The 26,765-nt window shown below is 49.7% G+C and overlaps 1 non-coding gene across 1 annotated transcript; it reads left to right on the top strand.

The window, feature by feature from the left end:
• The first annotated feature begins 15,675 nt into the window (after positions 1 to 15,675).
• Positions 15,676 to 15,751, top strand: TRNAN-GUU. The gene has a single exon. It is a non-coding gene; the product is annotated as a tRNA-Asn (tRNA).
• The last annotated feature ends 11,014 nt before the right edge of the window (positions 15,752 to 26,765 follow it).

The following is a 26,765-nucleotide window of genomic DNA, read 5'->3' as shown; positions in this document are numbered from 1 at the left end:
AAGCAAGGAAAGAATTAACATGGATTTGAAGGGGATCTTAATGTATGTCAGTCAGTTAGCAAGAGTTAGCCCAGCTGTAACCCTAATGATGCGAGACTTCTAGAAGCAAGGATAGTGTGAGGCAGAGGGAAAGAACTGTGTAAAAAGTTATTATGACCTTATAACTTTTTAACCAAATATGCAGACTGGTGTCTTCTAGGAGTGAGAAAAATAAAATAGCAGGATGGCTTATGTATAAACAAAATGCAGTTGTTGCTCATTATCGTCTGTATTATTGCTAGTTATTGTCTGTAACAAAGGTATAAATGCTGCTGTAATTGTTTACCAGTTGAGAGACCTGTCCGGGACTGGGGCGACCCTGTGTCCTAGGGCACTCTCTCCCTCTATTGTAATTACTAGAGAAATAATAAAGTATTTGATTTTGCTGCACCCAAAAGAAAAAGCGAGAACTGAGTTTTTCTCCAACAGGGACTTACTCCACAAACTGCGGGAGGCAGGAAGGGGTCTAGGCTCCCTCTCTATACCAGCACTCCAGACTCAGAGAATCATGAGAGTCTAAAAACGTGGGGCCTAGGATGCAGGGCCATGATCCTGAACTTGGTTATCCAAGTGTGAAGGAACCCAGTTAGGGGGAAATGTAAAGATTATTGCTAATAGAGATCTTGGGCGTGATTACCTGCTGGGCTACTTGAGGGTGACACCAGTAGAACTCCCCTCCAGCTGGAACGTGGGAGTAATGGGATATTGAGTATACGATCTGTACAGCGATATTTTAAAGAGACAATAAACAGAGCCAATTCTTTAGCCAGGATGAGAATAAAGGAAGGTCAGATTATTATTTTTCTTTGTACGCGTCTGTACTTAATCTCCTACCCTTTCCAGAGACTAGTCTGAAGACATAATCTTTTCTTAAATTTGTCTTAATTAATAATCCAACACATCTGGTAGAATTACTGGTGGTTTAGTTGAAGGGGAAGGATTAGGGTATATTTTCAACTACACCCTGTGCTTCGTGTTTATAATGCTCAAAGGATTAATGTAGCAGACGTGCTGTATAAAGGCCCAGAGCCATCAGATTGCTACTTAGTTAAATATACAGTAGCACTAATTAACTCTTTGGGGACTATTTATATATATATATAAAGTGCCTCTCGACATGCACAAGCACCCACATATAAACACAAAACTCATGGGCCTGCCCCTCCTTCGCTTTGCGAGTCTTGTGCAGTCATTTACACTAGTCACTTACAAGTGACTGCAAAAGTGGGTATGAAATGCTGCCATGCTGATCCAGTAGTATTTTTTCTACACTTGGCAGCGGTGCACTTGGTCCTGCTTTGAGCAGGGGGTTGGACTAGATGACCTCCTGAGGTCCCTTCCAACCCTGAGATTCTATGAAATGACTACACAGGATGCAGGGTTACTGTGAACCAGCTCCCAGTCTATAACAGCTCTATGTGCATGCACGTATGAAATGGGCTGGGCTATGGTTTAGGAGACCCGAGTTCTAGTCCTACCACTGACTTGTTGCATGACTTTAAGACAAGTTGCTTTCCATGCTCTCTTCCTCTAGGTCCCCTCCCACCCTTTGTCTGCCTTGTGTATTTACACTGTCAACTTTTTGTGAGTGATCCTTAGAAGGCAGCTTTAAGGCTGTCTTCTGCGAACTTTCATACAATTATTTATATCTTTCGGTTTTAGAATATGACATTCAAATGGGATTTAGCAGGAAAAACTAATACATGTAATAAATGTTTTTCTTTTACAGAGGATACATTTTAAAAGCCTATTGTGGGAGTTTATATATTAGAACAAAGAAAAACCCCTCGACTTTAAATGGCAAACACAGAAATAATAACACACTAATTATAATCATTATTAAACAGTCATTATGAGCCATTGAGTCACAAAATATATACATTTTTTAGTCTGCGAAACACCAAGTACAAAGTTGGTCCAAATCATAAACCATTAGTCGGTCTAAAAGCTATCAGGTATGTAGGTCAGAATCGTGTGGAATAGCTTGTCCATTTTGTATTTAAATGTCATTTTATTCATTAGATGTGATTTAGCTGATGTAGGCAGCTATTTACTTTAATCATAGGTGTAATATATTAGAGGAATATAGCTAGTAAATGCTATATCATGTTCTGTAGTAAAAGTTTTCTCTCCCAGCGTATGCTGAGAGTGTCATTTTACCAGTTTTAATCTCCTGTTCCTTTTGAACTTCTGCTTAGAGAATTTTGCAAATAATAAAGCTCATTTTGGGTCCTATTAATAGAACCTCACGATGCATCCTTTTTTAAATCTGTTGTAAATTGCTAGCTTGGACTGGGCCATACCAACCATGTCAGAGAACCAACCTTTGTTATAGCTGTGTCAGCCCCAGGATATTATTAGAGAGACAAGGTGGGTGAGGTAATATCTTTTATTGTCTATTAAAATTTGTTTCACTATAGGCCCAAAACTACTTCCACTGTAGCCCACAGAAATTTTGCCATTAGCTTAAAGAGGAGGAAGATCAGGCACTTTATGAAATAATTTCTTGTTTTCTGTGGTAGGTGTGTCAGTGCCTTTACAGCTTGGTTTACCTGATGCCATTCCACCACAGTATGGGGCACTGAAGGAAGTGAGCATTCAAACATTATTTTGAAAGGAGTTAACAAATTTATGTTTGCGCCTTGTCACCAAAGTGTACTCCCACAAAATCCAATTCTGGTAATGGTGCTCTCTTGTCTTTGCATCTGTAGAATAAAAACTTCATTAAATCAATCTCTCCCAAAAATAGTTTAATTAAATTCTGATTTATGTGATTCTTGACATTTCAATATCTTAATGTTATAAACCCAATAGCATAACATCTATAATTGGTGAGAAACATTTTGTAAGATTCTGGTAAGACTAAAATCCCTTTTTATGTAGTTCTTCTTGTATATTTTTCATCAATTTCTGAACTATTATGAGGAAAGTTCAGGTACTATTTAATTATGGAGATTCTTATTCCAGAAATATTGGGATTAATATGAATAAACTAAAGCATTTTATGTTTATGCATATGCTGCTGTATTACAGAACAGCACATCTCATTACAATGCTGGAACATGGGGAATAGTCCAAGGACAACTAAGACCATTATTGGCACCAAGAGTCTACACACTTCCCATGGTACGTTCCATTGGACAAACCATGGTTCAGGGGAAAAACTACGGGCCTCAAATTACTGTAAAAAGAATATTGACCAGGTCAGTATTGGCTCCTTTGTGTGGGTTTGGCACTTTCTTTGTTCCTTAATCAGCTTTACTATTTCTGCCAAGCTACCCCTCCTCTGCCAGAGCTGAACAGGCACTTCATAAACCTGGACCTGATTTGTTTCCGTTGTTGAGAAGAGACCTGTGATTCCTAGTTTTTCCCACAATTGCAGTGAATTTCAGCAAAGGAAACGCTTTCTTCTTCAATCCCAGTCTTCACCCAAGAGTAAAATTAGAAGTTTTACCTCAGATTTACATTACTAACAGAGCTGTTGGTATCCATTTCTTATATACTCCTCAGAATGGAGCTTATTGCTTCTTGCAGAAGGGGAATACAAGCATAGCACCAGTGGTAAGTAACCCTGCTACCTTAGTATGGAGAAAGCGCGGGTTCATGTCCTTCCAGGAATCTGTTCCTTATGCATATGAATCATTCATCTGACGTTTATTCACATGGGGTGAAACACACCCCAGGGAAGAGGATAAGCACAAAGTATTAGACTTCACTTAAGCGCCAACTGTGGGACTAAAGTGGAGTGCAGGGCCTTTACAATGGAGTGAATCTGACCCATGGAGCAAGATCCTGAGCCTCACTGGGACATGGATTTCAGTGGGAGCTATGCCTGTGAGGGGAGGTCAGGATCAGACCCTTAGGCACCATTCTGTTTCCTGTGGTATCCAAATCAGTCTTTACCATTTCTTGTTTTACATGTGCCTTGTCAGGGCCTATAATGTGGACAGTCGGAGCCTGGAGTAATGTTGGGGTCAGGAGCCATACCAAGGGTCACAGCCAGAGTCAGAAATCACCCAGGGTCAAGTTGGAGTCAGTAACTGGAGCTAGGGAGAGGAAGCAGGGACCAGGGCCAGGGCCAGGGCATGGTAACACAAACAAGGAGCGGGAACCAGGGGTCAGGCACTAGACCTGCTGCTTACCAGACCCCTGAGGGCTCTCTGCCTGGTTCCTGCTCCTTTTTCCTGTTACCACTTGTAGGAGAGCAGGGAGTTGTGGAAGAGATTGTCACGGACTAGCTAGGTATTTTCCTGAGTCCGCTTTCTCAGCTCCGGTTACTACAGGTCATAATGCCCCAGCTTTAGCCAAGTATAACCAGTTGAGACCGCTATGTGATAAGTCCCTAGCGGTGAGCCATGGGAAGCAGTTCTAGAGAACGGGTGGCCTTGCTTTGTTATGTCTGTGCTGCTTTGCTGTTAGTGAGATAAATAGGAGCCTGGTTTATACTAGTCCTTGGACTTCAAACCAGGCTCAAGTCGTTGGGTGCTGGGTTCCCCGCCTTAGTGGCAGCAACGAGCGGAGTCCCCGTTGCGGGTTTGTCACGGTAACCTTCATTAAAAACCAGTTACTCTCAGTGTGGAGTCGGTCTCGTTCTTGCAGAGTACCTCGGGCCATCTGAGGCCGTAACACCACTCTGTTCCTGGCCGCTGCTTCCTTGACCTAGCTCCAGTTCCTGACTCTGGCTTTGAGCCTTGGTGCGACTTCCAGCTCCGGTTCAAACCTTGGCATGGCTTCTGTCTTGGCCTCCGTTTTAACCCTTGGTGTGGCTTGTGACTCTGGTTTAGCCCTTGGCGTGGCTTCTGCCTCTGACCATTGGGATGGCTCTTGACTCTGATGCCAGTCTGGGCTTCAGCCACTAGGTCAGACTGCCCATGTTATGGGCCCTGAGAGTTTGCTCAGAACTGGGGTGTGTGGCAGGAACAGGAAGCTTTATGCTAAGAGGGGCCCATTCAGCAGTGCTGCTAGCAGACAGCTGCTCCCACTGAATCAATGAGTACGGTCCCTGTTTGCAGCTATCAGTGCACACAGGGCTGGCTCTAGACGCCAGCGCGCCAAGCGCGTGCTTGGGGCGGCACGCCGCGGGGGGCGCTCTGCCGGTCGCTGGGAGGGTGGCAGGCGGCTCCGGTGGACCTCCCGCAGACGTGCCTGCGGAGGGTCCGCCGGTCCCGCGGCTCCGGTGGAGCATCCGCAGGCACGTCTGCGGGAGGTCCACCGCAGCCGCGGGACCGGCGACCGCCACAGCGCCCCCTGCGGCGTGCCGCCGTGCTTGGGGCGGCAAAATTCCTAGATCAGCACATTCTCTTTGTTATCATGACTACAACTGTGATTGCCGTCCTTGTCTCTCTTGAACTTAGATCACAAGGTAACCTTAAATGACTCTTTGTCCCTGTCTATATTGTGCACTTCTGCCTCCTACTGCACTAATAGACTCCGTTATGCTATTATCCTTGTTGCAGTTGTCATCAACATTTGAGATGAATTCTAGGCTTAGTTCATTTCCAGGCTCTTTTGGTCCTTCATTATTTTCTTGATATTTTCTGGGAAGAGTCTGCCTCTATTATCTGCTGCCATAGCTGGAATAATTTTTAGCAGGTACGTTAATGTGCCATTCATTCTATCAGTTTTCCTTTCACAAGTGCTTGTTTTTATGCGTGGGTTTTTGAGGCACCTTCCCACATGAGTGTGTGGCTTTACGCAAGTCCAGAGCCTACCCTTTCACTTATTGAAATGCCAAGAGCCCTCAGTTCCAGCTGATATCATTGGGAGCTTTGCAGAATTAGGATTCTGAAACTGTTTACCCTGATGCCAGTTTCTTTTTCTTTTGCAGCTTCATGGCTCACTCCATCTCTTTTTCATCTCTGCTGCATCTCTGTCACAGCTAGCAAACACATGGCTTTCTAGGCAAATGTAGCTCCAAATATTTATTATGCTGAATATTCTACTTTCCCAGAATTGTAAACTCTAGTAGCATTACTGTGTATCATCTTTTGGCTCACAGTCATGATTTCAGAGGATCTTTCTTTGCTTGTTTCAGATAAAGGGAGGAGTTAAATGTTCCACACTGTTGAAACTGGAAAAAAATCACAAAAACAAGTGTGAGCTATGATAGTCAGTAAAGTGCATACCTCTAATTAAGATAGACATTTTTATTGGATGCTCTCCTGCCTTGTGACACAAAGCAACCCAGTTTTTCCACCTCTGTCTGTCTAGTGCCACATTTCTTGCTCCACTGTGTCTGTGTCCATGACAGTGACATCTTTCTCAATGTTTTTCTTATGTGTCATCTGTTGTCCTCTTTTCCATCTTCCACCAAGTGGTACCCAGTTAAGGGCTTGTCTAGGAATACTTTTTTTTTGACATCTGTACAACATGCCCAACCCACTTCAGCTTTCTTTTTCAGATCATTATCCGTACAGTCTGTTGGCCAGTCCTAACATCAGCATTAGTTACCTTTTCCCACCTGCAAACTCCTGAGTCTTCTCTGCAAGCATCTCTGATGGCATGCACATGCATTACATTTCCTATTGTGGGTGTCTAGCATTGGCTAAGTTTCAGAAGCATGTAACAATGTGGGGATCTCAATAATATTGTGAAACGTTATCTTGGTGGTTGTATGAGTCTCATTATTTTTCCATATATTTGCCAGTATTGAAACTACATGAGTGGAAGTAGAGATCTTCTGGTGACAGCACACATTTTACCTGTGCAACTGCAAAGCCATTGTTTAGACATATGCACATTTGGGTTTATCTGGTCACCTTTCCTTCAACTCAGAAACTAATCTAGAGCCTAGCCTGTGGCCAGACTGACCTTGGTTTCCACTCATCCCGCAGCTCGTTGATCTGTGAATGAGTGATTCTATTTTTCCCTTAATGTGTGTCTGTCTTTGAACAACAGACAACTAATTACTTGGTCTTAGAGACAGACTCATGTGCAAGGGAGAACTCATGGACATGAGCCATAATATTCATAGGTCCTTTCTTTCGCCAAGATCATATCTGCCACTGGTGGCAAAGCCATAGATGTATACATGCCTCTTCCAGATTTCCAGAATTTTAAAACATAAATAATATTGAACCTGCAAGTAGAAAATAATAAACAGAGAGATGAATACAGTGATATCCTATGTTTACAGTTCATTTAAATGTTAATTTTTCCTTTTGATCTCTGAATTAACACAATACAGCATAGACAGGGACTGTTTGATTACATTGTTAACCTCTAACAATATATATGTGAACCCACAAAAACACAAACATTATCTACCGATATGGTCCTAAAGGCAGGGGTGAGCTGCAGACGGTTCGCAACGGTTCGCCCGAACCGTTTGCTAAAATTAGATGCCGGACAGCGAACCGCTTGCTAAAGTTCTCTGTCCAGCGTCTAATTTTAGCAAACAGTTGGCGCGAATAGTTGCGAATTCTGCCTCCACCTCCTGCCATCAAGCTCCTCCTTGCTTCTCCTCCCCCACGGCTTCCCGCGAATCAGCTGTTGGCGCGGGAAGCCTGGGAGGGCTGAGAAGCAAGCAGGCTTCCCCAGCCCAGGAAGACGACCCTAAGGTAGGAAAGTAGGGGGGCGTGTGCCCCGGCCGGTCCCTGGCTGCGGCCCGTCCCCGCCTCCCCGGCCGCGACCCTGCCCGGCCCCGCGTCCCCGACTCCCCCCCGAACCCCTCCCCGGCCGCCCGGCTCCGGCCGCACCGCCCCCGCCCCGCCCTGCCATGCCCCCACCTACCGTCCCCGGGTCCCCGCCCGACCCTCACCGGCCTCCCTGGCCGCGTCCCCCCCCCCCCCGCGTTCCCGGCCGCGACCCGGCCCGGCCACCGGCCCCCCCCGGGTCCCCGCCCGACCCTCCCAGGCCGCATCCCCCCCCCCCCCCGCGGCCCTGCCTGGCCCCCCGGGTCCCCGCCCGACCCTCCCTGGCCGCGTCCTTCCCCCCCCCCTGCGTTCGCGGCCCTGCCCGGCCCCCCTCACCGGCCTCCCTGGCCGCGTCCCCCCCCCCCCCCGCGTTCCCGGCCGCGACCCTGCCCAGCCACCGGCCCCCCCGGGTCCCCGCCCGACCCTCCCAGGCCGCATCCCCCCCCCCGCGGCCCTGCCTGGCCCCCCGGGTCCCCGCCCGACCCTCCCTGGCCGCGTCCTTCCCCCCACCACGTTCCATGGGTGGCAAGTTTGTAAAAAATTTTGGTGGGGCCCAGAACCCGCCCCCAACTCCGCCCCCACCTGCCTAAGGCTCTGGGAGGGGGCTCAGCGGGGGAGGTCTGGGGTGCAGATCCTGGGCTGGGGATTAGGGTGCAGGAAGGGTGCTGGGTGCAGGCTCTGGGCTGGGGCAGGGGGTGGGTGTGCAGGAGGAGGTGAAGGGTGCAGGCTTTGGGATGGAGTTTGGGGTTGGGAAGGGGTGTGTGGGAAGTGGGAGGGAGTTTGGGGATAGGAGGGAGTGCAGGGTGAGGACTGTGGGGCTGAGGATGAGGGGTACATGATGCAGGAGGGGGCTCAGGGCTAGGGAAGAGGGTTGGGCTGTGGGGTGAGGGCTGTGGATGAGGGGTTCATGATGCGGGGGGGCTCAGGGCTAGGGAAGAGGGTTGGGCTGTGGGGTGAGGGCTGTGGATGAGGGGTTCATGATGCGGGGGGCTCAGGGCTAGGGAAGAGGGTTGGGCTGTGGATGAGGGGTTCATGATGCGGGGGGGCTCAGGGCTAGGGAAGAGGGTTGGGCTGTGGGGTGAGGGCTGTGGATGAGGGGTTCATGATGCAGGAGGGGGCTCAGGGCTAGGGCAGAGGTTTGGAGTGTGGGGTGAGGGCTGTGGGGCTGGGGATGAGGGGTTCATGATGTGGGGGCGCTCAGGGCTGGGGCTGAAGATTAGGGTGCAGGGGATGAGGGGTTCATGCTGTGGAGGTGCTCAGGCCTGGGGCAGCGGATTAGGGTGCCGGGGGATGAGGGCTCTGGCTGGGGCTGAGGATTAGGGTGCAGGGGGCTGAGGGGTTCATGATGTGGTGTTGCTCAGGGCTGGGGCTGAGGATTAGGGTGCAGGGGGATGAGGGGTTCATGATGTGGGGGCGCTCAGGGCTGGGGCAGAGGATTAGGGTGCAGGGGGATGAGGGGTTCATGATGTGGGGGCGCTCAGGGCTGGGGCAGAGGATTAGGGTGCGGGGGGATGAGGGCTCTGGCTGGGGCAGAGGATTAGGGTGCAGGGGGATGAGGGCTCTGGCTGGGGCAGAGGATTAGGGTGCAGGGGGATGAGGGGTTCATGATGTGGGGGTGCTCAGGGCTGGGGCAGAGGATTAGGGTGCGGGGGGAAGAGGGCTCTGGCTGGGGCAGAGGATTAGGGTGCGGGGGGGAGGGCTCTGGCTGGGGCAGAGGATTAGGGTGCAGGGGGATGAGGGGTTCATGATGTGGGGGTGCTCAGGGCTGGGGCGGGATTAGGGTGCGGGGGGGATGAGGGCTCTGGCTGGGGCAGAGGATTAGGGTGCAGGGGGATGAGGGCTCTGGCTGGGGCTGAGGATTAGGGTGCAGGGGGATGAGGGGTTCATGATGTGGGGGTGCTCAGGGCTGGGGCTGAGGATTAGGGTGCGGGGGGAATGAGGGCTCTGGCTGGGGCAGAGGATTAGGGTGCGGGGGGGATGAGGGCTCTGGCTGGGGCAGAGGATTAGGGTGCAGGGGGATGAGGGCTCTGGCTGGGGCTGAGGATTAGGGTGCAGGGGGATGAGGGGTTCATGATGTGGGGGTGCTCAGGGCTGGGGCAGAGGATTAGGGTGCGGGGGGGATGAGGGCTCTGGCTGGGGCAGAGGATTAGGGTGCAGGGGGATGAGGGCTCTGGCTGGGGCTGAGGATTAGGGTGCAGGGGGATGAGGGGTTCATGATGTGGGGGTGCTCAGGGCTGGGGCTGAGGATTAGGGTGCAGGGGGATGAGGGCTCTGGCTGGGGCTGAGGATTAGGGTGCGGGGGGATGAGGGGTTCATGATGTGGGGGTGCTCAGGGCTGGGGCTGAGGATTAGGGTGCAGGGGGATGAGGGCTCTGGCTGGGGCTGAGGGTTTGGGGCGTTGGAGAGGCTCAGGGTAAAGGCAGCTGCCTTGCCATTAGTGTTGGGCAGGCACTAGGACCCTGCGGCAGCAGACAGCAGTTCTGCTGGGAGCCCTCCAGCTGCACGGAGCAGGCAGGGACGCGACACAGCGGAGGGGGGGGCGGAACACGCGGGGGGGCAGGCGGGGGCTGAGATCTGCTCCAGGCAGGGTGGCGGCGGCGGTGGGGGGAGACCTGCGGGGCCCGGGGCCCGATCCAGGCAGGTCCGAGGGAGAGACCCAGCTCCAACTATTGCTGGAGCAGGGCGCCCAGCCCTGAATATTGCTGGGGCCCAGGCCCCACACAAATATATAACCTGCCGCCCATGCCGCGTTCCCGGCCCCGCGTTCGCGGCCCTGCCCGGCCCCCCCTCACCGGCCTCCCTGGCCGCGTCCCCCCCCCCCCCCCGGCGTTCCCGGCCGCGACCCTGCCCGGCCACCCGCCCCCCCCGGGTCCCCGCCCGACCCTCCCTGGCCGCATCCCCCCCCGCGGCCCTGCCCGCCCCCCCCCGTCCCGGGGTCCCCGCCCGACCCTCCCTGGCCGCGTCCCCCGTTCGTGGCCCTGCCCGCCCCCCCCCCCCCAGTCCCCGACCCCCTGAACCCCTCCCCGGCCCTGCCGTGCCCCCACCTACCGGGCTGCTCGGCTCTGGACACGGCCTCCCACCTCCAGCCCGGCCTGGCCCCGTGGCTCCAGCCGCCCCTGCTGTTTTGCCAGGGGGCCGGGCTCCGGCAGCGCGGGTCTGGGCGTGGCGGCTGCCCCGGCTGCCCGGCTCCAGCTCTGGCCGCAGCCCTCCCTGGCTCCACCCAGCCAGCCACCTGGCTCCGGCCGCTGGGCTCCTGCCGCATCCTCCGGCTCCGGCCGCGCGACTCCTGTCCCGGCCCAGCCACGTCCAGGCAGCGCGGTAAGGGGGCAGGGAGGGGGTGTTGGAGAGAGGGTAGGGGAGTTTGGGGGTGGGGGGGTCAGAGGGCAGAGAACAGGGGGATTGAATGGGGGCAAGGGTCCCGGGGAGCAGTCAGGAAAGAGCAGGGTTGGATGAGGTGGTGGGGGCACTCAGGGACAGAGAGAAGGGGTAGTTGTATGGGGTAGGGGTTCTGGGGGGCCATTGAGAATGAGAGGAGGGGTTGGGTGGGGTGGCAAGGGGTTAGTCAGGGGACAGGGAAGGGGGGGGGATGGGTCAGGGGTCTCGGAGTGTGTGTGTCAAGGAACATGAGGGGTTGGATGGGGCACGACCCCCCCCCAGAGGGGGGGGGAGGAGGGAACCCGTTGTTAAAATTTTGGAGGGAGGAGGGAACCCGTTGTTAAAAATTTGGCAGCTCATCACTGCCTAAAGGTTGAATCTGGGTCAATTAGCATGCAAGCTGCTTAACCTTTTCTGGCCATGCATCACACTTTGTATAGGATTTGTTGCAATTATATAACAGTGGTAGCAACAATAATTTGCAGTCATACTCTAATCAGATAATGTCACAGCAACTTACTGATAGTTGACTGTTACTGGTGAGAAATTGCTTAAAAGTTTGAATTCACGTTTAACTGTATCTAACTGCTCTTGTATGGTTATCTTTAATTACACACTCTCTCTCTCTCTCTCTTTTCTAGCTCCTTATTCTATAACTTACATTGACCTTTGAAATTAACTAATCCAGTGAAGTTCTTAGTGATCTTCATGGTCAGTCCCTAGCTATCTGCTAGAGAATCCAGCCAGTCAGTGTTAGATTTCTCATTCATTCTCAGACACCTGTACTATCCCAACTTCCCAAGGCCATATCAAACCACTGATTTTTAAGCAGAATTCCCCCACTTTAACGAATGGGAATTTTTTCTTATTAAAAAAAAAGCATATTTAGCATAATAGTCTTCATATTTACAAAATACACAATGACAGGTTTTCTGCATTTAGTTGCCTTCATAGCTGCTATGTACAGTATTTGAATTACTAGCATTGTGATTTTTAAGTATTGAACTGTGCTCTTGATTGCCATTTTGTTTTTCTGTGGATTTTTTTCTCCCTTTTATTCAGTACACCTACACAACTTAACCAGAAGCAGGGAGTCCATAAAGAACACAGACAACTTGAGTTTATATGGTAAGACAGCTTTATCATATTTCATGCAATTCTTGTTTAACCTAAAGGGGCACTCACATAGCCAAATACCATATAGTTTAAGTATACTGCAAAATGACCATATATCTGTAGCTAATTACACTAGATTTTTCAACCAAACGGATTTTTATTAAAATTGAATGGATTTTTTTAAATCAAAATTAATTTAAAGTTTATGGTATTTATATTGTGCATTTCACTGGAGTTAGACAATGAAACAAACTAACTTGCAATTTTCCTTATAGCCATTTGTAGTGGATTTCATTTTTTAGCTCTAATTGAATGCTGCAATCTCTGTGTTGCAAAAACTGGATGGGAATTTCTCTTTTTAAAAAGCTGTTTCCATTAGAATGAAAAAAATCCTGCAAACATTTCTATTAATCTTTTAGGTTTGGACAAAACTTGTTTTTATAAAGCCTACTGTTTGTACCTTAGAGTGTCCCTTTAAATTGCAATTTTCTACGCTGAATTTTTGGTGGAGGAGGGTGTTTCAGCAGGAGGAGTCGCAGCCCAAACAATCCTGCACCCTGGCTATTTCACAGCTACTCCAAAACCAGGGCTCAGTTTAGCCAGTGCTAGGGATTGAACTGGCCCCCAAGAGCCCTAGAATTAGGAAAGTATAAAGCCACTTCCCATCCCCCTCTGCCCAACCACAGGGATGAATTTAGCACTAGATGTCTTGCCTTTGATCATGATACATTGGGATTATTATCAGGAGAATTTTTTATTAGACATTCCGGGTGCTTTGTGCAACCATTAACTTATTTTTATTTTTATTATTTTGTTACTGGATTAAAATTGGGTCGTGTGCACTCTTTTTGAAAAACTTGTGTTTTTAAGGGGTAGCTCCCTGCCATCCCCACCCATCTCTCCTCTTTGCTTGCTCACCTCTTCTTTTTCCATCCATCACTGTTCTAGTTACTTAAAAAAACCTTATTTATTTAATTATATATTATAGACTTATAGAAAGAGACCTTCTAAAATGTTAAAATGTATTACTGGCATGTGAAACCTTAAATGAAGAGTCAGCACACCACTGCTGAAAGGTTGCCAACCCCTGTGTTATTCTATAAGGTGCCACAGGACTCTCTGTTCCTTTTTACAGATCCAGACTAACATGGCTACCCCTCTCTTTAATCTCTCCTCATATGGGACCCATTCCAAACCCTAATCATTTTAGTTGCCCTTCTCTGAACCTTTTCTAGTGCCAGTATATCTTTTTTCAGATGAGGAGACCACATCTGTATGCAGTATTCAAAAGTGGGTGTCCCATGGATTTATATAAGGGCAATAAGATATTCTCCATCTTATTCTCTATCCTTTTTTAAACGATTCCTAACATCCTGTTTCCTTTTTTAATTGCCGCTGCACACGGTGTGGTCGTCTTCAGAGAGCTATCCATGATGACTCCAAGATCTCTTTCCTGATTAGTTGTAGCTAGCCATTCACAGAATTCCCACTACAGTCATCTGATGAAGTGGGGATTCACCCATGAAAGCTTATGCTCCTATATGTCTGTTAGTCTATAAGGCACCACAGGACTCTTTGTCGCTTTTTACAGATCCAGACTAACACATGTCAAAGTTAGACTCAGGACTCACAGTTTGTCAGACCACTCTGTTTTATTAGCACAGCGCTCTGCTAATGACACCCAGATAATGTGAGCACCATGCAAGACACAAACTATCTTATTTATACAGAACTTAACAAGATAACAAAGGAAGCAGAATCAGATAAGTTTACCTGGGCTAGGCATGCATAGCTTATTTCCGTGCTAACTATTACCCATCTTCTGTTAATGTTTCACCATTAGCACCATTGTTTATGCCTAATGTTTCTTTTCCTGGCACCTGTATTTCAACATTTCTTATCTGCTTAAAAGTACATACAACATTTCTTTAATCCATTCTTATTTTTACAATATAATTCATTCTACTTTCACACACAGCTACCCCGGTGATACTCAAAAAGACAGTGTCCCCTGGTGGGTGTACATCACTGATCTCTCTCCTCTCAGAGCACTGACTGCCCCTCTGTTTCCTTGCCTCTCAGTCTGTGCAGATGGGACCTTTCCCTCCAGTGCTGGAGGATTCGCCCTTCTCATCTACCATTGTCCCAGGCAGCACAGCGGGTGGGAATCTTACATGTACTGAGGTGACTTAGGAGCAGAAACCCCCCTAAACCTTCCATGCAATTGGCACTTGCCCCTCGCTGAGCAGGACTAAAACTCCTGCAGGGAGACTGGTGGGCCACATCCCCTCTGGGCATGAGCAAAGAAACAGGGTGAAAAAATAAACCCGGAGAGGCTGGGGATTGAACCCAGGATCTCAGACATATAAAGCAAGCGCTCTACCACTGAACTACACCCCCAGATGGCCTATGTCAGCTATGGGTCACACTCAGAGCCCTCCTGTTCCCACTGCATCCAGTGACCTATAAGCTTCACGAGAAGCCCATTCCCCTCTCTGAGGGCCAATCCTGCTCTCCTGGAGGTTACTTGTTCATAGGGGTCACTTTGCAGCAGGGCCAGATTCGATGTGTGGGGCAGAGAGAGTGGGTGCCCTGGACTCAGGGTGCAGAGATACACTCAGCCCTCTCCCCTGCATTGGGTGGGGGGTGCTGCCACCCCCTGCTGGAAGGTAATGGGAGGGGAGAGGCACTGTGAGTCACTCAACACCTGACCCTGGTGGCAGCAGTGGTGTGGGGAGCTCCAGGTGTTTCTAGGATTTGCTCTTTCCACCTGCCTGTGAAGTCCAGCTTTCCCCACCACATTCACTGCAGTGCAGTGGTTACACCCACCCCGGATTGCATGATGGGAGTGCTCGTCCAAATGGTCATTTCAGCTGCTGTGGGATCCCCAGTCTCTTTCTTATTAGGGCAGGAGTAATCCACTGTATTTTCCTCTTCATTTTGGATCAAGGACAGAGTAACTGTACCTGGCATTTGAGGCCTGAAAGCTTCACCCTGGCCTGGAAAGAACTCACCATTAAGGGGTAAGGGTTTCTAAGAGCAAAACCTAGTAGGAGGTACAAAGGGCTGTACTGTGCAAAGACAGAGGCATTTTTGAACCTTTTTTTTTGTTTTTGAACCATTACTTGCTTTAAGCTTATGCTATTAAATCTTTTTGATGGTATATTTTGGTCCTGAGAGTAAAATGGAGTGAGGTAGCAAAGGGTGGTGCATGTGCTACAGAAGTTGTGTGCCCCCCTGCCCTTGCGCTGGTCCAAGAGTCCAGTATTTGCATAAACCCACCTGCTGACCTGTGACTAACAATCTCGCTCTGCTAACTCTTCCAGCAAAACAGGCCAAAGAAAGTGTATGCCAGCGCTGTACCACAGCCCCGGTGCTCTTTTCGGTTCCTTCCCACAGAACGTTCGCTCCATACCAGTCCAGTGCCTTGCTGTTGCTTGTCTAACCACTGCATGCATGTGCTATACCGTACCCTGAGCTGATTCCCGGCTTTTGTGCTCAATATGGCCTTGCCCCTCTGTGGCGCAATGGGTCAGCGCGTTCGGCTGTTAACCGAAAGGATGGTGGTTGGAGCCCACCCAGGGACGACGCTAAGCCCGTGCTGCTTCCTTGCTTCCCCGAGGCCTGTGGGGGAGCCTCAAAGGTCCCATTTTGCTGCCTCTTGGCCTCAGTGCTTTCAGCTGGTGGTCCAAAGAGCGGGATGGATGCCATTCAGAAACCCATCGCCCAGCAGCCATGCCGGAGGCTCAGGCTTAATCCTCAAGGCAGTGCACAAAAACTTTCAGCCGGGAACATTTCGCTCCCTTCCCGCCTCCGCCCAAGCGAGAAGCGGACGAGACACGCCGGCTCAAAGACGCCTCCCTCCAACTTCCCTCTACGCTGTGCAAAGCTCTTGGCCTGCCTCATGCCTCGTCAGGAAAGAGCAGCCATGCGGCCCAAGCCTGAGTCACGTCCGCGGCCTGGCCTGCCCCCGGCTGATGGCGCGCAGAGCCATGCGAGTCAATGGCAGGTGAAGTCGGGAGCCTCGGCTCTTTCCCCTGACAGGCTCACAGCGCTGCCTAGCGCCCCGAGAGCCTCCCTCGTGTTCTCCCGCAGCAGCCGCCTGCCGGTGTGGGTGGGAAAAGGGGGCCAGGAAGCACTGCAGCCTCATTCCAGGACAGGAGGCCTCGCCACGCCCAGGCCTGCCTCTTGCCTTCAGCCCAGGCAGCCAGAGGTGCCGGGGAGCTCCCTGGCAGGCCGTCGCTGGGCCTCAGCCACCTCTTGCCTCATGGCCTAGGCTCTTGGGGCTCTGCTGGTCACCGGCTTGCTTGAAGGCCCAGAAGGAAAAGAAACAAGTACCCACATAGCAGAGGATGGTTTTGATCCATCAACCTCTGGGTTATGGGCCCAGCACACTCCCGCTGTGCCACTCTGCTGTTTCTCTAGGCCCTCCCCCTGCCACCCAGCTGCTGCTATCTGGATTAGTGCCTTACTCGCTCTCGCGCTGGCAGGCAGATGCGCAGGCTGCTTGGCAGCTGCCCTGGTCACAGGATTTTACAGCTTATACAGGGTAAAAGGGATCTATTTGGGGTTTGGACCCCATTGGGAGCTGGGTAGCTGAGTGCCGGAGACGGGAGCACTTCTTAAACTGTTTTCAGTTAAGCCTTCAGCTTGTGGGGGACGAGATTCAGCCTTGGATCCGTGTCTGCAGCAGGCAAGCGCGTCTGGCTCAATCACCCCGCCCCCCACATGCTGTATTAGCAGACTAAAACCCGGAGCAAATGCACACGCCTTGCAAAGGAAAAGGAGCCGGGATCTCGAAGAAAAGTCAACATTTTATTAAGATGACGTTCAAAGGAAAAAAAAGTGTACGGTGCAGCATTTAGGCGTAGAAGTTTCTGGTGGTGATCAGGGGACAACGTACAGATTACTCAGGGGGTGCGAAGTTGGGTTTTAGATCGGATGGCATAAAGAATACATAATCTGCAATAGCCCCGACTGGGGGTAAAAGGTTAACGTACAGACACTGAGTTAGGAGGGTATGTTGTCCATCTGAGGGCTACGTTCAGGAGTGGAGTATAACGAGCGGATACGACGCTGAGGATGGATTGACCTGCGTTTGGTGAGTTTTGACGTCCAGTGTTTTTTAATCTTTGCCACAATCTAGTTGAAGCAGGGTCAGTATGAACTCTACCCTGCCATCTGTTGGTGATCTGTTGTCAAGGCCAATTATTAGAGAATATTTAAAAATAAACGATACAAAGTGTTTGAAGCGTCAGTCATTGTGTCATTGGGGGTAGGATACAGGCTGTAGGGGGATATTAGCATTTGGGTATTGGACGGTATATACATATACATATACACAGTCTGTCATGTCCCCAATGCGGGGTATATGGTGGGTGAGTTCAAGGTACAGCCAGCAAATAGTGAGGGTAGCAACTCCAGGGGCTTCTCTCCCAAGCCATGTGATTTTAAACAGGACATTTGGCTCTCCCTTGGGAGGAGACTTTCAGTCTGCTGCTGTTTCCTGGTTACAGACTGATAGAATTTCATGAACTTGGAACATGCTACTCTGAGTTTGCAATTCCCATTTGTATCCTGTATGGGGGTTGGCGTCAGCAGATTGTGCACACTGTGTAGGGAAATAGCTGTATTAACTGGTTAAGAGAACTCTGCTAGATTGTTAGCTGCCTTACCCTGTGCAGTATTTCACTGTTGCGCTAGGGGAGGCATTACCTGTTGGTCAAATCAGCTCTTCCTGCCAAATAACGTTTTTGTGCCTGTGCCCTGTGGTGTGGGCGCTCTTGGCTGGAGAGCGTCTCGCCTAGCGATTCTTGGATAGCAATCACACCCCCAGCTCTGCGAAGCAGGAGAAACCCAACCTGAACTGACATCTAAGAACTTTTGGCTCTTAAATAACAAGCACTGAATAATTGGCTAAAACTATGCCTGGTTTGCACAGAGAGGGGTAAGGGTGGTGTAGTGGATGTTGGGCCAAGTTCCTCTGCCAGGGGGGCTGGGTAAGTATGTTCATTCCCTGGCTTTTCCTAATCCTACCAGAGGGATTGTCTTGCATGAAGGGTTGTGCAGTCCAGATTGATGCAGCAGCCACGGTCTATCTTGTACCCAAAGTGATCAAACTGTGCTGCATCCTTGCAGCGTGGAGGGAGGGAGGAGAGGGATTGCTACTTCCCGGATGGCAGAGGGAGGTGAGGGGCCCATCATGCATTCTCCACACAGCACATGCCATTTGCTGGGGCGCTCCCTTGTGGGCTCCTGTATTAAGGAGTTTAAGGAGTGGCAGGAGTCTTACTTGGATAAGAAAAGCTCTGTTCGTGCAAATGCCAGGAAACAACAGCTGCCGTTTATACCTATTTGTAGCATTTTCTATGAGGGAAGAAGCCCTGGCTGCTCTTCCACCCTCTCCAGAGCCTTGTACGGTACAGACTCATTCTCTGTAGGAACAGCTCAGGCAGAGGATGCACACTCACGTTACTGCCTGCTAGACCCCTGGGCATAAGCACCCTCCTTAGATCCCAGCGTTGCTAGTGACTGGCACTTTCTGCCTGCCTGGATGGATGTATAGAAATTGCTGGGCATATGATCTGACCCAGAGCAGCCCAGCATTGCCCTAAACACCTCTCCAGTCAGATGGGACATGGTGGGAAAAGCAACATGCATCAGAGTAGTTGGGAGAGGAAACCTTTGTGCCTCAGCAAAGAACTAATCACTGTCCACAAGACCCCTGCCCCTGGGGTGGCGCTTTCAGCAGAGACGCCAAGGAGCCTGACCTTCCCAGAGGTCCCAGCAGGGCGGTGTTCTATAGCTTGCCTTTCATCTACCTTCTCGGTGGATCCAGAGGTCCAGTCTCCAGGGCTCCCAAACTAGCACATTTCAGCAGAGGCACGTTAATCATTAAGTGTCTTTTCCTGATTTTTATATGTTCCATTAAAGTTGCAATGGATTAAATCCCTGCCTGAGGCAGGGGTGAGGAAGCACCTTGTGTTCTGAAAGCGTCTCTTGTTTGATGGCTCTTGTCCTTTTCCATCATCTCTGTTGTGTATTTGGTTGTCATGGTTTTTGTTGCCATGGCAACTGAGTTAGATTATTATGGGTTAGCTCAGCCGGTTTCAACCAGCTGAGTGTGCTCTCTGTATATCTGTAAATAAAATGGAGGTTTTGGTTAGCTGCCTGCTCTCTGGCCTCAAGTGATTGCTTCCTACACCGGCTGCCCCAAGGATACAACACTGGCGACGAGGGTGAGACTCGGTGCTGCTCCAGTAACAGAAGGAAGTAGAAGTTAAGGTAAAGAACAAACAAACAAAAAAAAGCTGCTTGTTTGCACTGACTGTGAAAGTGAAACTAAAAATCATGGCTACTCTGACCAGGCCCCTGGAGCCTTTTGATGAGAATACAGAGCAGTGGCATGTGTATACTGAGCGTTTTGAGCTTTTTGGTATTGCAAATGACATTACAGAAGCGAAGAAGGTGCCAATATTCTTAACTGTTGTAGGGGCTAAAACCTACTCTCTGCTACGCAGCTTACTACAACCTGTTAAGCCTGAGACTAAATCTTACAGTGACATTGTGGAAATCCTGGGGTCTCATTTCTCCCCAAAACCACTGGTAATTGCTGAAAGATATAGGTTCCACAAAAGAGACCAAAAGGAAGATGAAACAGTTGTACAATTTGTAGCCATTTTAAAAAAGCTAGCAGAACACTGTGAATTTAAAGAGATGTTAAATGATGCCCTGCGTGACAGGTTAGTGTGTGGCCTCTGCAGTGAAGCTATACGGAAGCGCCTACTGACAGAGGCTCAGCTTACATTACAGAAGGCTGTTGATATTGCTGTCTCCATGGAACTGGCTACAAGGGAGGCACAATACATCGGTGCATCCCCTAGGGTGCAAAAAGTGTCACAAGAACTGACCCACAAAATGGTGCAGAGTCAAGAATGTTACCGCTGTGGTAAGCTGGGTCACCAGGCATCAGAATGCTGGTGTAAGGACCTGGTGTGTCGACACGGTGGCAAAAAGGGACACATTGAGTATGCCTGTAAACAAAAGAAAGAGGCCTGTGGTCTGGCCGACAAAAAGAGGAACCTTGCATACCCTAGAGCAGACCCAGGATGATCAAGGTGACACCTCCTCACAAGAGGAAGTGCCACTGCATGTTTTGTCTTTGGCAGCGGGCTCACATGAATACTGGGTAACCCCTTTATTGGAGGGCAAACCTATACGCATGGAACTAGACACCGGTGCAGCTGTCTCGCTGGTTCCTGAGACTGTGTATAAGGAAAAGCTACAGCATCTTCCGCTTAAGGCAACAAAAACTGTTCTGAAGACGTATACAGGTGAAGCTGTGCCCTTGTTGGGCACTATTGATGTTAAGGTGGAGCTCAATGGACAGGCGGCTAAATTGCCACTGTTTGTGGTGAGAGGTGACTACCCAGCCTTAATGGGTAGGTCTTGGCTTGGGAAGATTCAACTGAACTGGGCAGAAGTGCACCGGATGACTAAAGAAGAAACCAGTCTAACCCCTATTCTAAGGAAACATGCTGCTGTTTTTGGAGATGATTTGGGAAGTATGAAGGGAATCACGGTGACATTGAACATTAAACCTGACAGTCCACCAAAATATCTGAAAGCCCGAACTGTGCCATATGCCATCAGGCCAAAAGTTGAAGCAGACCTGGAGCGCCTGGTCACCAATGGAGTCCTAATACCAGTTACCCATAGCTCATGGGCCACTCCTATCGTTCCAATCGTGAAGAAAGATGGCTCTCTCCGGATTTGCGGTGATTTTAAAGTCACTGTCAACCCAGTGTTGTGTGCAGAGCAATACCCGCTTCCCCGCATCGATGACCTCTTCGCAGGCCTGGCTGGGGGACAAAAGTTCAGTAAGATTGATCTGAGTCAAGCATATTTACAGATGCACGTCGATGAAAAGTCCCAAGAGCTGTTGACTATTGTGACTCATAAGGGGCTTTACCGATACTGTCGCCTACCCTTCGGAATAACATCTGCTCCCGCCCTGTTTCAGAGGGCTATGGACCAGATCTTGTGTGGCTTGTCAGGAGTTCAGTGCTATCTGGATGATATCCTGGTCACTGGAAGAAATGAAGAGGATCACTTAAAGAATTTAGAGGCTACCCTACAAAGACTGGAAGAGTATGGCCTACGAGTTCGCAAAGACAAGTGTGAATTCTTCAAGCCCTCTGTTGAATATTTGGGACACATCATTGATTCTGCAGGTCTTCATAAGGCCCCTGCAAAAGTTAAAGCTATTGTGGAGGCTCCCCCACCTCGAAATGTAAGCCAGCTGCGCTCGTTTCTAGGACTCCTGAACTATTATGGAAAGTTCATCTCACAGTTAGCCACACTGCTAAAACCACTTCATGAGCTCCTTGGGCAGAACAAGGCCTGGAAGTGGACTGAAGCCTGTGATGTTGCGTTTAACAAAGCTAAGGATGCATTACTAAATTCTGAAGTTCTAACGCACTTTGATCCATCCTTACCACTGCAATTGGCCTGCGATGCCTCCCCTTATGGAGTGGGAGCAGTCGTGTCACATATTATGCCTTCAGGAGAAGAGAGACCTATTGCTTTTGCTTCACGCACTCTAAGCAAAGCAGAAACTAACTACGCCCAAATTGAACGTGAGGCATTAGGAATTGTTTTTGGAATTCGGAAGTTTCATCAGTACCTGTTTGGGCGAAAATTTACTCTTCTCACAGACCATCGACCTCTGACATCAATTTTTGGACCCTACACAGGCATTCCCCCATTAGCTGCTAGTCGTATGCAACGTTGGGCATTGTTACTTTCAGCACACACATATGAAATCAAATATCGGAAATCCACTCTGCACGGCAATGCAGATGGCCTCTCAAGGTTGCCTTTGCCGGTCAAACACCAAGATAGTGCCCAAAAGGAAATCTTCTACTTTGAACAGGTAGAGAATACACCCATCACTGCTACTCAGATAAAGAAGGCAACTCGCGTTGACCCAGTATTGTCCCACGTTATGGACCTGGTGATGCATGGAAAATCTCGACAAACCTCTCCGGTCTCATCCGACCTTGTTCCCTACATGTCCAAGCGGACGGAGTTATCGGTCCAATCTGGTTGTTTGTTGTGGGGGAGACGTGTCATTATTCCACCACCACTGAGATCACAGATGTTAGAACAGCTACATTCCGGTCACTGTGGAATAGTGCGCATGAAGGAAATTGCACGAAGCTATTTTTGGTGGCCTGGACTGGACAGCGCTATTGAAGAGAAGGCAAAAGCTTGTATGTCATGTCAGGGTGTGAGGAATGCACCCCAGTGGGCACCCCTACACCCATGGGACTGGCCTGAAAACCCGTGGCAACGTATTCACGTTGACTTTGCTGGCCCCCTTGAAGGAAGCATGTTCTTGGTGGCAATAGATGCCCATTCTAAATGGCCAGAAGTCTCTATAATGCAGTCCACTACTGCAGAGAGTACTATCCAAAAACTACGAGGACTCTTTAGTCGTTTTGGTCTGCCAGAACAACTTGTGAGCGACAACGGACCGCAGTTCGTTTCTCAGGAGTTTCAAAATTTTATGAAGGCAAATGGGATACACCACATCACGTCAGCACCATATCATCCGTCCACCAACGGATTAGCTGAAAGATTTGTGCAGACAATGAAAAACGGTTTGAAATCAGCAAGGGGACAACACTCCATTCAAAAGCGTCTGGATACCTTTTTACTTTCCTACAGAAACAGACCTCATGCTACGACCCACGCATCTCCGGCCTTTCTAATGATGGGACGACAGCTGCGCACTTGCTTTGATCTGCTGAAACCTTCTGAACCCCGACAAATTGTGCAACATCAGCAGCAATATCAAGTCATCAGACGGGCACCCAGAGCAAAAGACCAAACCGTTAGCCCGGGACAGCCAGTTTTGGCTCGGAATTATACTTCCAGAGCTAAATGGGTTCCGGCCACAGTCATCACTCAAACAGGACCTGTTTCCTACACAGTCCGGACTGCAGAGAATCTTACCTGGCGGCGACATGTAGATCAGCTGTTGCCAGGTCATGCCAGTCCTCAGGACCCATCTGCAGTTGAGGGGTCTGACTTCACCTCTTCTGGTGAGGGACCGAATCACGAGTCACCTGTTTCTGACTGTTCTCCTCCATTACTGCCGGCGGCTGAGATACCCCTTTGCCCAGCACGAGCTGATACCACCTCCTCACCTGTTCGTGCTGCGGACCCTGAGCCTCTAGTGCTTTCGGGTGCAATAACACCAGAAGTTCGCCGTAATCCACCTAGAGACAGAAGGCCTCCTCATCGGCTGGATCTTTAGCTAGGGCGAACCCATGGTTATGGGGCAAAATAATCCCCAGGGTTTAGCCGGGAATGGAGGCAGTCTACCCTCCTTCTCTAGTCTAGTGTGTGTTTTATTTAGGGGATGTTCTTATTAGGGGGGGAGGAATATGTTGTGTATTTGGTTGTCATGGTTTTTGTTGCCATGGCAACTGAGTTAGATTATTATGGGTTAGCTCAGCCGGTTTCAACCAGCTGAGTGTGCTCTCTGTATATCTGTAAATAAAATGGAGGTTTTGGTTAGCTGCCTGCTCTCTGGCCTCAAGTGATTGCTTCCTACACCGGCTGCCCCAAGGATACAACAATCTCTCACTGTATTGTTGCACCTGCTCTGCTATTCTCTTCTTGCTGTCTCTGCCCCGGCACAGTCATTGAGAGCTGGCTGTGCTCTGGCATGGCTGTGCCTGTTATATGCCTGCATCAATCTGTTCACAAATAAAAAGGGCTTTGTAAATCAGAGTGGTGCTGAGTCGGTACCTGATTCCTGGGGAAATCAGTCTCCATGTAGTGTTACAGTGACACCTGCTGGCCAGTGGGAATCACTGCATGTTATGGCTTTAAAAGGGAGGAGGAAGGTTTTAAATGGGAAAACCAAGGCCTCCATGAAGGTGCATGCTGAACATCCCCTCCCAGGAGAGCAATGTCCAGGGACACCCAGGGTTTTGCAGCTACTTTCTGCCTGAGGCAGGAGTTGCTCTCATTGGCTGGTTGTGCATAGCAGCATCCTACAGGGCAGTTGTTTCTCTCTAGCTGTAAATGTAGCACCCTGAGATCAAATGCTGTTTACAGGCCTTTCTTCAGTGTCTGATCACCTCATGTACATCATAACCCACCCCCTGAGGAAGGGATGTGTGACTACTTCAGCTTTACAGATAAGGAATTGAAAGGAAAGGGACTTGTCTGAAGTCATGCAATGAGTTAATGACAGGGCTGGGACCAGAACCTAGATCTCCCAACTCCCAGTCCCGTTTCTAAGGCACAAAACTATCCTCTAATAACATAGGGAGATATACCTATCTCCTAGAGCTGGAAGAGACCCTCAAAGGTCGCTGAGTCCAGCCCCTGCCTTCACTAGCAGGACCAAGTACTGATTTTTTGCCCCAGATCCCTAAGTGGCCCCCTCAAGGATTGAGCCGTTCACAGGAGAATTTCAGATTTCCTTTGCAGAGGCTTTTGTTTGTAGGCACAAATATCCAGAGAATTCTTAAGCAGGATGGATATCTAAAGACGTTGCCCTCCCCACACACCCTGCAGTGTGCAGATTCACGCTCACACATGCCAGATTCACTACTGCATCCTTCCCTTTCATACCATTGTAGCACCATTGAAATCAATGTAATCCTGTTGATGAATCGGGACCCTCCCGTCTGTAACATGCCAGCGTGGATGGGTGTCAGCCATGGGGCATTGCAGTAATAAATCTCTGCGCTTCCCTTGGATTTTTGCTACAGTTGCATTTTGTTTTGCTCCTGTAAACACACTCAGAGGTGAGACGAGGGGAGTGAGTTCTAGTTTCAGATGAAAAAGGAAAGTACACGGCCCAGTCGGCTCTGAATGGAAAGCGCAGGCACTGCTGATTGTAATACAAGAACTAGGGGGTTTAATACAAGAACTAGGGGTCACCAAATGAAATTAATAGGCAGCAGGTTTAAAACAAATAAAAGGAAGTTCTTCTTCACGCAGCGCACAGTCAACTTGTGGAACTCCTTACCTGAGGAGGTTGTGAAGGCTAGGACTATAACAATGTTTAAAAGGGGACTGGATAAATTCATGGTGGCTAAGTCCATAAATGGCTATTAGCCAGGATGGGTAAGAACGGTGTCCCTAGCCTCTGTTCGTCAGAGGATGGAGATGGATGGCAGGAGAGAGATCACTTGATCATTGCCTGTTAGGTTCACTCCCTCTGGGGCACCTGGCATTGGCCACTGTCGGTAGACAGATATTGGGCTAGATGGACCTTTGGTCTGACCCGGTACGGCCTTTCTTATGTTCTTATGACAATCCAAGTTCCAGAGCCTTCACGAAACCTTTGAAAGAACATGGGCCTGGATTTCAACAGCATCAGTGGGAGAGGTGCACCTGAATGCCTGAGGCCTCCCTTGCAGAATCCCAGGCTGTCTTCCTCGAACGGTTTTCGTGGAGGTTTTGGATTGGAAGAGGGAGCCCTTCTGAGCAGAGCTATGCAAGAGAGGACTTGTGAGGGTGCTAAACAGGGCTGGCTGAGGAATCCCTGGCATCAATATGTGGAGGGGACCTCAAGGAACTCTTATTGTTCATACTGGCTGTAGGTGCCCAGGAATTTTCCATCAGACCACAGGCAATTTCACCAGTTTGCCAGACTCCTAGTTGAGCAATCCCAGCCCATGCCTGCCTCTTCACATTCAGCCATTCCTACTCTAAAGCCCAGTCTTGCCACTGGGCTAGAGCACACCCAACTCGCCTAAGAGACGGGCAGCACTGCTACAGCAGGGTTCAGCAGCAAGGCTCCGAGAGGTAAGGTAAGAAGTGAGAGCCTGGAGGACCGGTCATGAGAGCCTCAAGTCCCAGAGCTGGTGCTCAGAGCAAGGGCCGGGAAACGGTGCTCCAGCAGAGAGAGTTACATGGCAGAGTGAATGGGACTGCACCACTTTCCCATGGGAGCCCCAGGGCGCTGCCTGGCTTCTTTACTGCCCCTTCTAATAATCCTGTCCTAGGGTTAAAGCAATTCAAAGCAGCTGCTTTGATGTGATGCTTTAAAAGGCAACAGGCACACGTGTGTCATCCTGGCTAGTGCTGAAATACGGCGGAAACTTGGGGATATTTTGCCATTCCAGAAGCTGCTCTGAGAAGTTGATTTTCAAACCACTAGTACTGGAGACGCCTTGCACTTCACGGAAATGCCCATTTTTCTTTAATAATTGTTTTCAGTGTTTTTTTGCTATTTTGTTTTTAATGGTCTGTTGGAACTGGTTGAGGTGGAGAATTCCCTGCTGAAACGACTGCTATTGAGACCAGGTGAGATTTTGACCCAGCTGTTTGCCAACTTAATCAGCACTGCAGTTCCACAGCTCACTCATCCAGCCCAGTCCTAGCAGGCCCAGCATGCAGCCGTGAAGTCCGGTTATAGGGAACAACTCCAAAGCACTAGCAATGAAACGGGGCAAAAATGTTAAATGGAACCTAAACCCAGGTGCCACTCGCCTGGTTTCTTGTTTCATTACAGAGCCGAAACTGGGACCAGGTACCCACAAACCTTCACCGGTGTGTCCTAAGGCTGGG

This window comes from Mauremys mutica, unplaced genomic scaffold (assembly GCF_020497125.1).
Source record: "Mauremys mutica isolate MM-2020 ecotype Southern unplaced genomic scaffold, ASM2049712v1 Super-Scaffold_2380, whole genome shotgun sequence".
NCBI lineage: Eukaryota > Metazoa > Chordata > Testudines > Geoemydidae > Mauremys > Mauremys mutica.
Note: the sequence above shows the minus strand (reverse complement) of the source record. Positions and strands in the feature narration are given on the sequence as shown.